Below are 13,742 nucleotides of genomic sequence, written 5' to 3' on the forward strand. Positions count from 1 at the left end.
TCCCTCTGGTCCCTTTGATCCCTCCTCTGTCTCAATTCTGTTCCTCAGTTCACATTGTTCATTGGATTCCTCAAATGAGTGAGGTCATATGATATATTTTTTTCTCTACCTGGCTTATTTCACTTAACATAATAGTTTTCAGGTCAATCCATGTTGTCGCAAAAGGTAAGATTTCCTTCTTTTTCATGGCCTCATAGTATTCCATTGTATATCTATATATGTACCACTGTCTCTTTTTTTTTTTTTTTGTATTTTTCTGAAGCTGGAAACAGGGAGGCAGTCAGGCAGACTCCCACATGCGCCCGACCAGGATCCACCCGGCACGCCTACCAGGAGGCGATGCTCTGCCCATCTTGGGGGGTTGCTCTGCCACAATCAGAGCCATTCTAGCACCTGAAGCAGAGGCCACAGAGCCATCCCCAGCGCCGGGCAAACCCTGCTCCAGTGGAGCCTTGTCTGCGGGAGGGGAAGAGAGAGACAGAGAGGAAGGAGAGGGGGAGGGGTGGAGAAGCAGAAGGGCGCTTCTCCTGTGTGCCCTGGCCGGGAATCGAACCCGGGACTCCTGCACGCCAGGCCGATGCTCTACCACTGAGCCAACCGGCCAGGGCCTGTACCACTGCTTTTTAATCCACTCATCCACTGATGAACACTTGGGCTGTTTCCAGATCTCTGTTATTGTAAACAATGCTGCCATAAACATGGGATTCTTCTTTTGAATCTTTGATATGGGGTTCTTGGGATATATTCCTAAAAGTCGGATGGCTGGGTCAAAAGGCAGTTCCATTTCTAATTTTTTGAGGAATCGTCCATACTGTTTTCCACAGTGGCTGCACCAGTCTGCATTCCTACCAGCAGTGCAGGAGAGTTCCCTTTTCTCCACATCCTCGCCAGCACTTATTATGTGTTGTTTTGTTAATGAGCACCATTTTGACTGGTGTGAGGTGGTATCTCATGTGATTTTAATTTGCATTTTTCTAATAATTAGTGATGTTGAACATTGTTTTTATCTGTTTATTGGCCATCTGTATGTCCTCTTTGGAGAAGTGTCTATTCATTTCTTTTGTCTATTTTTTGATTGGATTGTTTGTCTTCCTGGTGTTGAGTTTTACAAGTTCTTTATAAATTTTGGTTATTAACCCCTTATCAGAAGTATTGTTGAATATGTTCTCCCATTGTGTGGTTTGTCTTTTTAGTCTGTTCTTATTGTCTTTAGCTGCACAAAAGCTTTTTAGTTTTATATAGTCCCATTTGTTTATCCTGTTTTTTATTTCACTTGCCCATGGAGTGATGTCGGAGAGCTTAATGCCTATGTTTTCTTCTAAGATGCTTATGGTTTCATGACTTATATTTAACTATTTTATCCATTTTGAGTTTATTTTTGTGAATGGTGTAAGTTAGTGGTCTAGTTTCATTTTTTTTGCAGGTAGCTGTCCAATTTTCCAACACCATTTGTTAAAGGGGCTGTCTTTGCTCCATTGTATACTCTTACCTCCTTTGTCAAATATCAATTGTCAATAAAGGTGTGGGTTTGTTTCTGGGTTCTCTGTTCTGTTCCATTGATCTATATGCCTGTTCTTATGCCAGTAATAAGCTGTTTTGAGTACAATGGCCTTGTAGTATAACTTGGTATCAGGAAGTGTGATACTTTCCACTTTATTCTTCTTTTTCAAGATTGCTGAGGCTATCTGTGTTCTTTTTTTGAAGCATATACATGTTCAAGGATAGAAAGAATAAACATCATTAAAATGTCTATATTACCCCAAGCAATTTATAAATTCAATCCAATACCAATTAAATTACCAATGACATACTTCAAAGATACAGAACACATATTCCAAAAATTTATATGAAACCAAAAAAGGACACAAATAGCCTCAGCAATTCTTTTTTTTTTTTTTTTTTTGTGCAGAGAGATAAACTTTTCAGTCACCTACCCCACAGCAGTGTCTATGTTACATGCTGTTTTTGGTGTTTATGTGCTTTTGTTGGCTACTATAAACACCCCCTGAGGAGTTAGTGCTGTTATTTGGTAGCATCTTTTTAATTAAATAAAAATCAGGGCAGGTAACATCCTTGTGGTTACTGTGGTTTTCATTGTTTAGGTATCCATTAATAGAAAACCTCATGATTATAAGAAATATTAGGGTTTTTGAAAAATACATATTTAATATGTCTTGCACAATTATATGTATATTTGTAAGGCTCTTTCATATGGGATAGCAATTTATAAAAATATTTTTCTTGTAAAAATTGTAGAGTGTGGTTGAGCATTCTAACACACTGATTATCAATATGTGGCATATGTTGTAGAAGTAATAGAACACTGGTATCTGATTTAAATAAACCAAACACTAATGATGTAAAACAAAGAATCTGACACCTCTCACAACATAGAAGGCTGACTGTCACTAGAGTTACAGTAGCTTATGGAAACTCAGTGCTGTAGAAAATTTTTACCAGTTCCCTGAACACTGTGTTTTCAGGGAAAAAAAATGAGAGTAATTCTCCCTGATTATATGTTTTCTTTGAAACTTCTATCTCAGAGTAGATCAGTAACAAAGAAATGTTGTGAGGTCCATAGACTGCCCTGAGCTTTCCAGATCTCAGTGTTTTGCAGGACTGTTGGCCATGGCGATGGAAGGTTATTGACCCCTTTGTGCATTTAACATATTAAGGGATGAATACTTTTTTAAAAATTCTCACTTAAGTTTTTGGGTGACAACTCATTTTTGCAAATTTATCTATTATTTTATTCTGATGGTTTTACCTACAAAAGGTTCAACTTAAAAGATAGGTTTTTGTTCTCTTTCTCATTACTCATGCTCTCTTTAATGCAATTTCTTTGCTCATTCCTGTTTTTCTGGGATCAAGGTTTGGAATGTTCATGCACTCCAATGGTGGTTAGAACTGTTGGTTAGAACTGGTTTTGAATCTCAACTGTGACATTTAATTGTGGGCAATAATTAATGTTGGGCTACTTATTTAAATTCTTGGTGCCTCAGTGTTTTCATCCTTTAAATGGATATGTTAATGATATTACAGAATTGTTATAACTTAAATGGAATAATTCTGTAGCAATAATATGTTTGATACTGAATATCCATTTCTGGAACAGTTATTTTTACTATTGTTGTCTAATAACAAATCTGGCTGACTTTTTTAACTGATACTGATACCTTTTGGAATCTTTCCCTTACCTTTTTTGATATCACCTAGACTTTTCAAACTAAATGCAACACACTCTTCTCCTTTCTCTTGCTTCAGCTCATATGACTCTATCTGCCTGGATGGGCTCCCCATCCCTTTGGCTTACTGAACAAATAGTGTAGATATATATAAATATTTGTTGCTTCTATTCTCTGAAGCATTTTAAGGTTGTTCTTAAAAGATCTTACTCAAATTTGGAAGTTCCAGGAGGATTTGCGAAAATGGATAAAAATAAATTCGTCCTAAATTGCATTTCAAAGCTTATGTTAGTTTCCAGTATTCTGTTATACATGATGTCTAAATTCAGCTCTCCATCATAACATCTCCAAACTTTCCAATATTTATTTTTATTTATGCCATTAACAGTCTAAATATATTTTTTATATTCTTCTTTCAGCTTCTAGACATCTCCAGTAACCCTTCAATGAAGAAATTTTACCCTGTCAAGCAAATATCATCATTTCTTTCTGTGATATTTGCACTTTTTCAAGGTGCTTTACAGATTTCATTTCATAATATATATAATTTTAATTTAATGTATTGACATCATTTCTAGTGTCTCAATATAACACCATTTACACACCACATTGTACTGCCATGCCCCATGAAAAGTCCCTTTCCACCACCATATCCCCTTTGCACCACTCCCTCTCTTTCCACCCCCCTCTTTTACTCTAGCTATTACTACCCTGTTGTCTGTATATATGTGTTGTGTATATATGCTTTTGGCTAATTCCTTCACCTTCTTTGATCTTTTTCCTTTTTCTCCCTTCCTTTTGATAGCTGTTCATCTGTTCCCTGTAACACTGCCTCTGTTTCTATTTTGTTCCTCAAATTATTGTGTTCATTAGATTCCACATATAGATGCAATCATATGGTATTTGTCTTTCTCTGACTAGCTTATTTCACTTAACATAATAATCTCCAGGTCTATCCATGCTGTCGCAAAAGGTAAAATTTCCTTCTTTTTTATGTCTATTGTGTAAATGTACCTCAGCTTTTTTATCCACTCATTCACTGATGGGCACTTGGACTGTTGCCAGATCTTGGCTATTGTAAATTCAGCTGCAATAAAAATGGGGGTGCATATCATCTTTTTTTTAAGTGAGAGAAAGGAAGAGAGTGAGACAGACTCCTACAAGCGCCCTGACCCAGATCCACCCAGCAACTGCCATCTGGGGCTGATGCTCAGATCCACTGAGCTATTTTTAACACCTGAGGCTGACCCAGTGGGACCAATTGAACCACTGGCTGTGAGAGAAAAAAGGGAAAGAAAAAGGAGAGGGAGGGGAAGAAAAGCAAATAATTACTTCTCTTTTGTGCCCTAACTGGGAATTGAACCCAGGACATCTATACACCAGGCTGACTCTCTATCCTGAGCAAACCGACCAGGGCTGCATATCTTCTTTTGAATTAGTGTTTTGGAATTCTTAGGTGATATTTCTAGAAGTTGGTTAGCTAGATCATGTGGCAGGTTCATCTTTAATTTTTTGAGAAAACTTCATACTGTTTTCTACAGTGAATGCACGAATCTGCATTCCCACCAGCAGTACAAGAGGGTTCTCTTCCTTCACATCCTCGCCAGCATTAGTTGTTTGTTGATTTGTTAATGATAGCTAATCTGGCAGTTGTGAGCTGATATCTCATGTGGTTTTTAATTTGCATTTCTCTTATAATTCGTGGCATTGAGCATTTTTTATATACCTATTGACCATTTTGATGTCCTCTTCGGAGAAATGTCTTTTCAGGTTTTTGAAAGCTGTTCTTGTAGTCCAGAGTTGGTTTTTCATGCTGATTGTTCCTAAATTAATTTCTAATCCAGTTCGGTGGTGTGAGCTGGGAGTCTGTGCGTCTGCCTACTCTGCTGCCATCTTCAGGTCTCACTGTTGGCTTTCTTGTATAATGGAGTTAACTCTTTGGGCTGGCTGACTATAAGGGTCAACCTTGATCACATGTCTTAGCTGCTGTGCTGTGACTGTCCCCTGGGGTGTTGCTATTCTCAGCAGGGTCTGGTGCCTGCTGGACTCCCCCTTTAAGTGTTTTGCTTGTGTAGCTAGTTGGATCTAGTGCTGGTGCAGTCTGCAACCCATTAATTGTTGTGATTGTTTTGGGTCTTCTTAGGCGGGATTCAAAAATAGTTTGATGTCAATCATTGTTTGTAACCAGTGTGGGCTCCTTGTCTGGAGCTGCCACTCTTCATAGTTTGTGTTTGCCTTTTCTGTGCCTGGATGTGTGTGAAAGGGGCCCACCTGTGTATAAGAATCATCTTCCTCCTGCTTAGAACTGACAGTAGTTTTGTAAAAGGGCCCAAATTCTTTGAGATCTGCCTCCACTTTCAGCTGCTCCACCTCCCCTTGTAGCTGTCAGATCTTCTCATAGAACTTTCTTTAGAAAACCTGTAGAATGGTTCACCCCACCAACTTTTTACAGGTTGCAAGTTTGGATGGGGTTGGGCAACTAAGGTTTGGACAACATTAGTGGGATCTCTACTATGTCAGGCACTTGGTATGGGGAAAATGACTCTTACTCCAGACTTTAGGCTAATCTTTCACCCACTCCTGGATACTGACATTCTATTTCTCCCCAGAGAGATGAGAAGCAGGTTTAGGTTTGGTGGAGCCTACTGTTTTTTCTGCAGAAGTTCTTTCAGCTGAGAACCCACTGATCTCCGGGAGGAAGAGAGAGTCTTCCACAGGGACTGACTATAGCCCTGTCCCCTGGGATGGCTAATCCCTTCCATTGGTCTCAACAATAGACTCCAAGGAACTTACACTTTGAATGTCTGAGCTCTAATCCTCTTGCTCTTCCCTTGTGGAACTGAGTCCAGTGGAACAGGGTATCACACCTTGGGCCAGTTGAGTCTGGGGCTTTATCTTGTCCAATGCATGCAAGGCTACAGTGCATGTGCTGACCATGGGAAGCATAATTCACCTCAGCTGGCTTTGGTGCCTAACAAACTCTTCTTTTTGTTATGCTGTTTGTAATGCTAATTGATTCTGCTCTGATATTACCTGTGGTTGACCACTGGTGTATTGATTCTGGGCCTTTTAGGAGGGAATCTAGTGCAGACCAATGTAAGCAATTACTTCTGACTGACCCTGTGCAACCTCTTTGGAGCTATAGGCAGTTCACAGTTTATATGTGCCTTTGTTAGGTTTAGGTGCACATGGAAAGACCAACCTATAATACCTAAGCTGGCTTTTACCAGCACTGACTTGGGGAAAGGTCAGCAAAAGACCTAAGTCTCTCTGAGATCTGCCTTCTGCTGCTTCTGTTTGCTAGGCTTTTGTTAGGCTTGGTACTTGAAGAAACCCTCTGGTAAAGTAGAAGGCTGGGGCTAGTAAATTTCCCATGAGGGAAGGTGCCCATCAGGTATCAGAAAAGGTGGTGGATGTGGCTACCACCCCAGAGCTTTAGGTGTTGGTCTGTCCTGAATTTTTTCTCTGACCTCAGAAGGATGTATTCACTAGGAGTCAGGTGGGTGGAGCCTCTGGAACCCAGAGATGTGGTCTGACAACAGCTCAGTCAGTCTCTACTAAATTTCCCGTGAAGGGAAAGCATCAGTCATATTCTTGGGAAAGTGGGAGGAATATCACCAGTATCAAAGCCAGATAACTGAGTCACCGTCACCCTCTGAGTCTATTCAGCCATCTTCTCCCTGGCCAAGGCTGTTTACTTCTCAGCAGGGTTCAATCTCATTTGGGTGAAGCAAGAGAGTTTCCCAAAGGTGAGCAGTTGCTTTCCCCCAGGCTGATGTTGTACAGAGGGGACTGCTCCACATAAGAAAGATTTTGACTGTGGTATTGTTGGGTGACTCAGTACAAGGGTCCTGGTAGCTATTTCCCCACTGTGTCTCTTCCTAGGACTGCAAATTTCAGACTGTCTTCATGCGACTCTAGTCTGTTCAGGTCTTCCTCTGCTGGAGCCCAGGGTAAGTAGCTATGAACAAGATTTTCTACGCTGGTTCTTTAAGAAGGCCTATGTCTCTGTAGACCACTGTGTCTTTCTGGCAGACAGAAACTTTGCCTCTTTTCACAGCCAGATTCTATGTAAATACCTCTTATTAGCTCTGGTGCTCTAGGTTGAGGAGCCCAGCTTGGGGCTTAGGTCCCATATCTGTAGAAGGATGGCTGGAGATTAGAAAACTGCCCTGACACAAGACTTTGGTGTGGACTTTAGAATGACAAGTCCTGCTGGGAAAGAATGCTGACCTGGCAAGCACTGATAAAATTGTTTAAAAGAAGCTTCTGAACCTTTTAGCCATTTCCTGAATACCTGCAAGATTTTAGTTAATCATTCTCTGCTCCTGAGCCAATACTCTGCTGACTTTCTTACTGATTAAAGAACAAATATGATGAGGCTGCAGAGATCTGGGTTCTCAGTCCAAGAGACTGAGAGTCCCCATCTTTTCTTTATGTGTGTCTTGTGTGTTTTATCTTAAGTCCTGCAGCTCCTTCCTCTCATGCACACTCACTGTAGAGCTGGTCTCAACACATACTTCTCAAAGCCAACTGCCCCCACAGCTGAGATATTCCTCATGAACCTCAGTTGCCAGTTGTGGGAGCAGGTGCCAACTCTTTTTGTGTCTCTGTCCTTCCTACTAGTCTCAGTGTGGCTACTGCTGTGATTCCATGGTTATAGACTCCTCTTTATTTGGTCTTGAACTGTTTTTTTCAAGTAATTGTTCTTAAATTTAGTGATATTTTCAGTTTGTTCCTGGGGGAGGGGAGTGGAAGATCCACCGACTTGGTTCCTATCATTTAACAGTGTTTTACTCCATTTCATATTTTAATTTTAAGCTCTTGCTTATCTTATCCCTAAGCTATTCTTTAAATGTTTGAAGTTTTATATAACATTTTATATATTGTATATTGTTGGATAAATTAAATTATATTATATAAACCTCTCTTACAGAAATTACCTAAGTCTAATAAAAATAACTTTTTAAATATATTCAACTTAAGAAATAGAATCTAGGCCCTGGCTGATTGGCTCAGCGGTAGAGTATCAGCCTGGCATATGAAAGTCTCGGGTTTGATTCCTGGCCAGGGCACACAGGAAAAGTGCCCATCTACTTTTCCACCCTTCCCCCTCTACTTTCTCTCTATCTCTCTCTTCCTTTCCTGCAGCAGCCAAGGCTCCATTGAAGCAAAGTTGGCCCAGGCACTGAGGATGGCTCCATGGCCTCTGCCTCAGGCACCAGAATACCTCTGGTTGCAACTGCAACACCCCAGATGGGCAGAGCATCACCCCCTAGTGGACATGCCAGGTGGATCCCGGTAAGGCGCATGCAAGAGTCTGTCTGCCTCCCCACTTCTTGGTTCAGAAAAAAAATAGAATCCAGAACTTTAGGGTATATCTCACCAAAGGTAATCTCACCATGATTATTACAGTGGGAGAAATAGAAATAATGGAATAAAATTCCTACTGGAGGACAGGAACTGGGTCTATCCAAAAGAAAAGAAGAAAATAAAAAAAGAGTGCAAAGGTTTACTAAAGATGGAAAGACTGAAACAAAATTCACTTCTCTCTTTTACTATGTATGTCATCTAATAAGGAAGCATTTTGAGTACCCATCTGCTGGCAGCCACGTCAAAATTTTCTCAATACTTTATAGCCAGATAACACCACCTGTTCAAAGTGAAGCACATTTGCATTCTCAGAGGATTTCTTTTAAAATCCACACACATCTTTTTTCTCTGTCATTGAAAAATGTTAAGCATCCAAAGGTTATAATGTCTTGTTAGAAAATATAGGCACTTTTAATTTCTGATCCGTACTATAAATATTAATGTAATATCTAGTACATAAGCCTACTATATATAATCACATCAAGAAAATAAAAAACATATGAACATTTGACAAATTCACATTTATACTTTTTAATATAGTCAGAGAATATTCTCTCTATGTAAATACATGTGCATATGCATGTACATACACATATATACATATGTCTGCAGAGCTGTAACATTCATTTAATAAATCAAGTTGCTTTACAGCAGATATAACAAAAAATAAAAATAAATTAAATAGAAGTGGTATTATTATTTTACTTTTTGTTTAAGAAATATAGTATCATTTTATGTTGACCTTACATCAGGTCTGTTTTTAGATTTTTTCATTTTTATTTCATCCTTATAAAATCCAACCACAGTGATTTTTACAAAACAGCAAAATAGCTTAGGGAAGAGAATATCATGGAAAACAATTTTGTTTACTACTTTTACCCCCAAAGTACAATTGGCATACAAAACTGGTCCAAATTTATACATTTTGTTCTTTTGCAGAAACTGATTCATGCATCATACATCTTGTATGAATAAATTTCACTATAGCCTGAAGGGTGAATCTATTAGATTTTAGAGTTCAGGTCATTGAACTTCATGGGTAACAATGAAAAGCAATAAACACATGCATATTATCTCCAAAGACATATAGGTTTACTTATCTGTAGATCCAAATCAAATTTTCATCCCAGACTAATACCATTTTGCTATTCTGAGTATGATTTCCCCAGTGAATCTTGAAAATAAAGTACATTTTTGAGAACAGTTGCGCATATGTAACATCTGCTGGGCTCTTTAACATGGGTTCTTGTGCACTGTGCCTCTGATGACATCTTCAACTAGTTTTAAGTTCTGTGTGGGGTGTGCATGTGAACAGTGACGTGGAAAAATATCCACTGCATAGAGCACCTGAAAGGGTCACTTATTTATTTAGATAGGACACATCTTCACACTCCTCTTCAAAGGGACAGATGGGGTTCCTGAGAGTCCTGTAGCTGCTTCTTTGGTAACCCAGCTCCTAACTCAAGTTAGATTTCCTAAATTTAGCACTTTTTAATTCAGAAATTTTATTTTTATTTTATTCAGTGGTGTGAAATAGTTGTTACTTTTAATACACACAATGCCTTACTTACAGACATTGATATGTAAAGGGTATATCTTCATCCTACTAGTGAAAAATGAGGCTTTTGAAAATACACTTAATCAAATTAAAAGTCAAATATTTTTTTCTTGTGATATACTCCCAGTTTCCCATGGATAAATTGGAACACTGCAGTTAGCACAAGCTCTGGTAGCAATGTTGTCAAGAGAGAACTCAGCAGTAAATAAGGATTAGAAAACTTGGCTTGTTTAAAAACCTTCTGTACCTCTTACTCTCCTTGTCCTACTTCAGCTGACCCCTGTGATCCTGAAACATTCTTGGTTTAGGCCACAAAGTCAGAGGAGTTAAAAACACCTCAGTATTTCTTTCCCCATGACTGCTTTCCACCCCCACACCCACATAATAACAATATTTGTTCCCACTTACTTGAGTTAAATTCTTAGGGTTTAATATTCCTATGACATACTATTATAAAAGTATGACACTTACTTTATAAAATAATATTTAGAGCTGATAGACAATATATATAGACCCAAATTACTGAAATGCTAATTTCTTATAGTTTGCTTTCATCTGTAAAAACTGAATTAAATAGCTCAGAATTGCCAGGTGATGTTATTGACAGCATCACTAGAGGACAATCACAACAAGTACTTGGAGTGAGAGTCAGATTGTAAAAGAAAAGGAAATATACATACCATTAATAGTTATTGAAACAGAAGATTAGCAACAATATATAAATATAAGAAACTGGTTTCATAATTTTAATTTTAAATCATAAAGAGGGTATTACAAGAGGAGATATAAGAGGAATGTTACCTTAAAAACAAGGATCTAATAGAAAATATAATTCTTTAATACTGATAACAAAATATAAGTTCAAGAACAATTTTTTAAAACTTAAAAAGAGTAATTGATAGAAAAAATAAATTGTTTTAGAAAATGTACATAAATCAAGACTAAAAATAAATAGAAACAACAATAATAAAATGAAAATAGTTAAACTGATGTGAAAAATAAGAGAAACAATATCAGTTATGACAATAAATATAACTAGGTTAGATAAATTTATTAAGAAACAGACTTTGAAATTGAAAAATGAGAAATATAAAAAAGAAAACTGAAACATGCTCAGCCAAAGAACAATACCTGTTATTTGCATGTTTGTTAAGGTGAGAGTAATTGCCACTTATCAGCCTGCATCATCAATGAAAATACTATTGAGGTTGTCTTAGATATCTGGGGAGCTTGTAGGCTTGTGTGAACAACCTTTTGCACCATACAGAGCATTTACAAATTATTTGCAACAGACAAAAACCATTCAAATAAACTTGTGTATTATGCAATGCATCATACATGTGGAGTTTGGAAATCAACTTGTATTGTGTTGCACTATTATACACAGTAAAATAAAACTTTATTCATTGTGTTTCAATTTCTGGATAGCTAGGCTCTGTGCAGGGTGTAATTCCCACCCCCCCCCCCTCTGAATTAGTTTTTTTACACTTGTGCAAATAGCATTCAGACAAATGTATGTAGTATTCAATGCATTGTGCATGTGGCATTTGGAAACCAAATACCAGCTTGCACCATAATGCACTGTCGTTCTTAGTATGACAAAACTTTATCTGTTATATGTGTCCATTTTTTGCCACCTCCCTCTCAAAGTAGTACTTTTTTCCACTCTTGTGCAAATAGTTGTGCATGTACTCCCCTATTCAGAATGTATCCATATTGTTTTCCAATAAATTATTGTGTGTCTTAGTGTCATTGTGCTATAACATTTAAATTCTACCAACAAAACATTTTAACCTTCTTTAAACATAAAAACAATAGTCAAAGGAATAATAGCGATGACACCAAACTTAAACTCAGTATAAGTGCTTCAAGCTTGAAATGCGTTGATAATTTGGAGGTTCATCAGAAACCAAAGAAAGAAAGGAAACTTTGTTAGGCAGTAAGATAAGGGATATTTAAAACTTGGTTTCACTGTAGCACCTAGTAGTGAATTTTCACCATGCCTGTGTATGTAGTGTGTTCTGAAATTCTGCTGAATATGCAGTGAAACCTTTTTAATTTACTCATTGTTTGCATTCAAAGAATAGCAATCTTATTGAGAAGCCACTAAATATTTTTTTAAAGATCACAAAATCAAATGAAAAGTCAGAAAATTCAAATGAAGAAAATGATGACTAGTGTCAAGTTGCTGCTTCAAGCATTTTATTTAGCTGCCCTTTGAATACTGAAAACAAAAAAGACCATTCACAATTGGTGAAGATTTAGTAAAGCCTTGCATCTTAGATGTTATTTGGGGGAATTTGGGGTCCTCAAGCCACACTAAAACTTGAGGCTATACTAATTTTGGACAATACCAGAGAACAATTCCTAATATGGCAAACAATATTAATGAGTAAATTGGAGAGGGTATAAAGAAATCAAGATGTTTTGCCATTTAACTTCATGAGTCAACTGATGTGAGTAACTCTGCTATTTTATTTTGCTTTCTGAAGTATGCTGATGATAAAGTCTTTAGGGAAGACTTACTCTGTTGTATTGATCTACTTGGTTGGACCAAAAATTCAGAAATATTTAATGCTGTCAATAATTGCTTTCAAGCAGTGGGCTTAGACTAGGGAAAGTGCATCAGTGTGTGTACAAATGGTGCTGTGAACATGATTGATATCAGTCAGGGGGTAGTTGTGAAAATAAAGGGTGTTACACCTCCAGGAATGTTGTCCATGCACTGTATGATTCACCAGAGGCATTTAGTTATAAAGAAACTTTCCCTTAAACTGAACACAGTGATGAATGATGCAGTGAAGATCATTAATAATATTTGTAGTCAAGGTTTGAACTCCAGACTGTTCAGGACATTACGTGAAAGCATGATTCACAACACTAACATCTTCTCTGTACAGAAGTGAGGTGGTTTTCAAGTGGAAATGTTTTTTCATAGCCTTTTGAGCTGAGAGAAAAAACAAAGCAATTCCTGCAAGAGCAAAACTCTGTATTAGTAGAGCTTCTGTTGTGTGAAGAATGGATGGCTAAACTTGCATATATGGCAGATATATTTAGCTTCTATAACAAACTAAATATTTTTCTTCAAGGGTTTAACACAAACAGTTTTATATTAAGAAATAAGATAAATAAACTCAAAAAGACACTTGTTCTTTAGGGATGTAGCATACAAAAAGAAGATATAAAAATGTTTAAACTTTTTCAAGACTTTTTCTTTGCTGCAGACATGAACTAGAAATTCATATTTAATATGTCAATATTTAATAGTGTTAGTTCAAAACTCTGACCATTATTACTTTGGTAATAAGGATCCCCATAAAGGTTACCTCTGGATCAATAACCTACTCATGGAAGATAACAACTCTTGCTCTCTTTTTTTTTTTTTTTTTTTTTTTTTTTTTTTTTTTTTTTTTTTTTTTTTTTAATATAATTTTATTTTTTTAATGGGGTGACATCAATAAATCAGGATACATATATTCAAAGATAACAAGTCCAGGTTATCTTGTCGTTCAATTATGTTGCATACCCACCACCCAAAGTCAGATTGTCCTCTGTCACCTTCTATCTTGTTTTCTTTGTGCCCCTCCCCACCCCCTATCCCTCTCCCATTCCCCCCTCCCCCCCCC

This window comes from Saccopteryx leptura, chromosome 6, assembly GCF_036850995.1.
Source record: "Saccopteryx leptura isolate mSacLep1 chromosome 6, mSacLep1_pri_phased_curated, whole genome shotgun sequence".
NCBI classification, from domain to species: domain Eukaryota; kingdom Metazoa; phylum Chordata; class Mammalia; order Chiroptera; family Emballonuridae; genus Saccopteryx; species Saccopteryx leptura.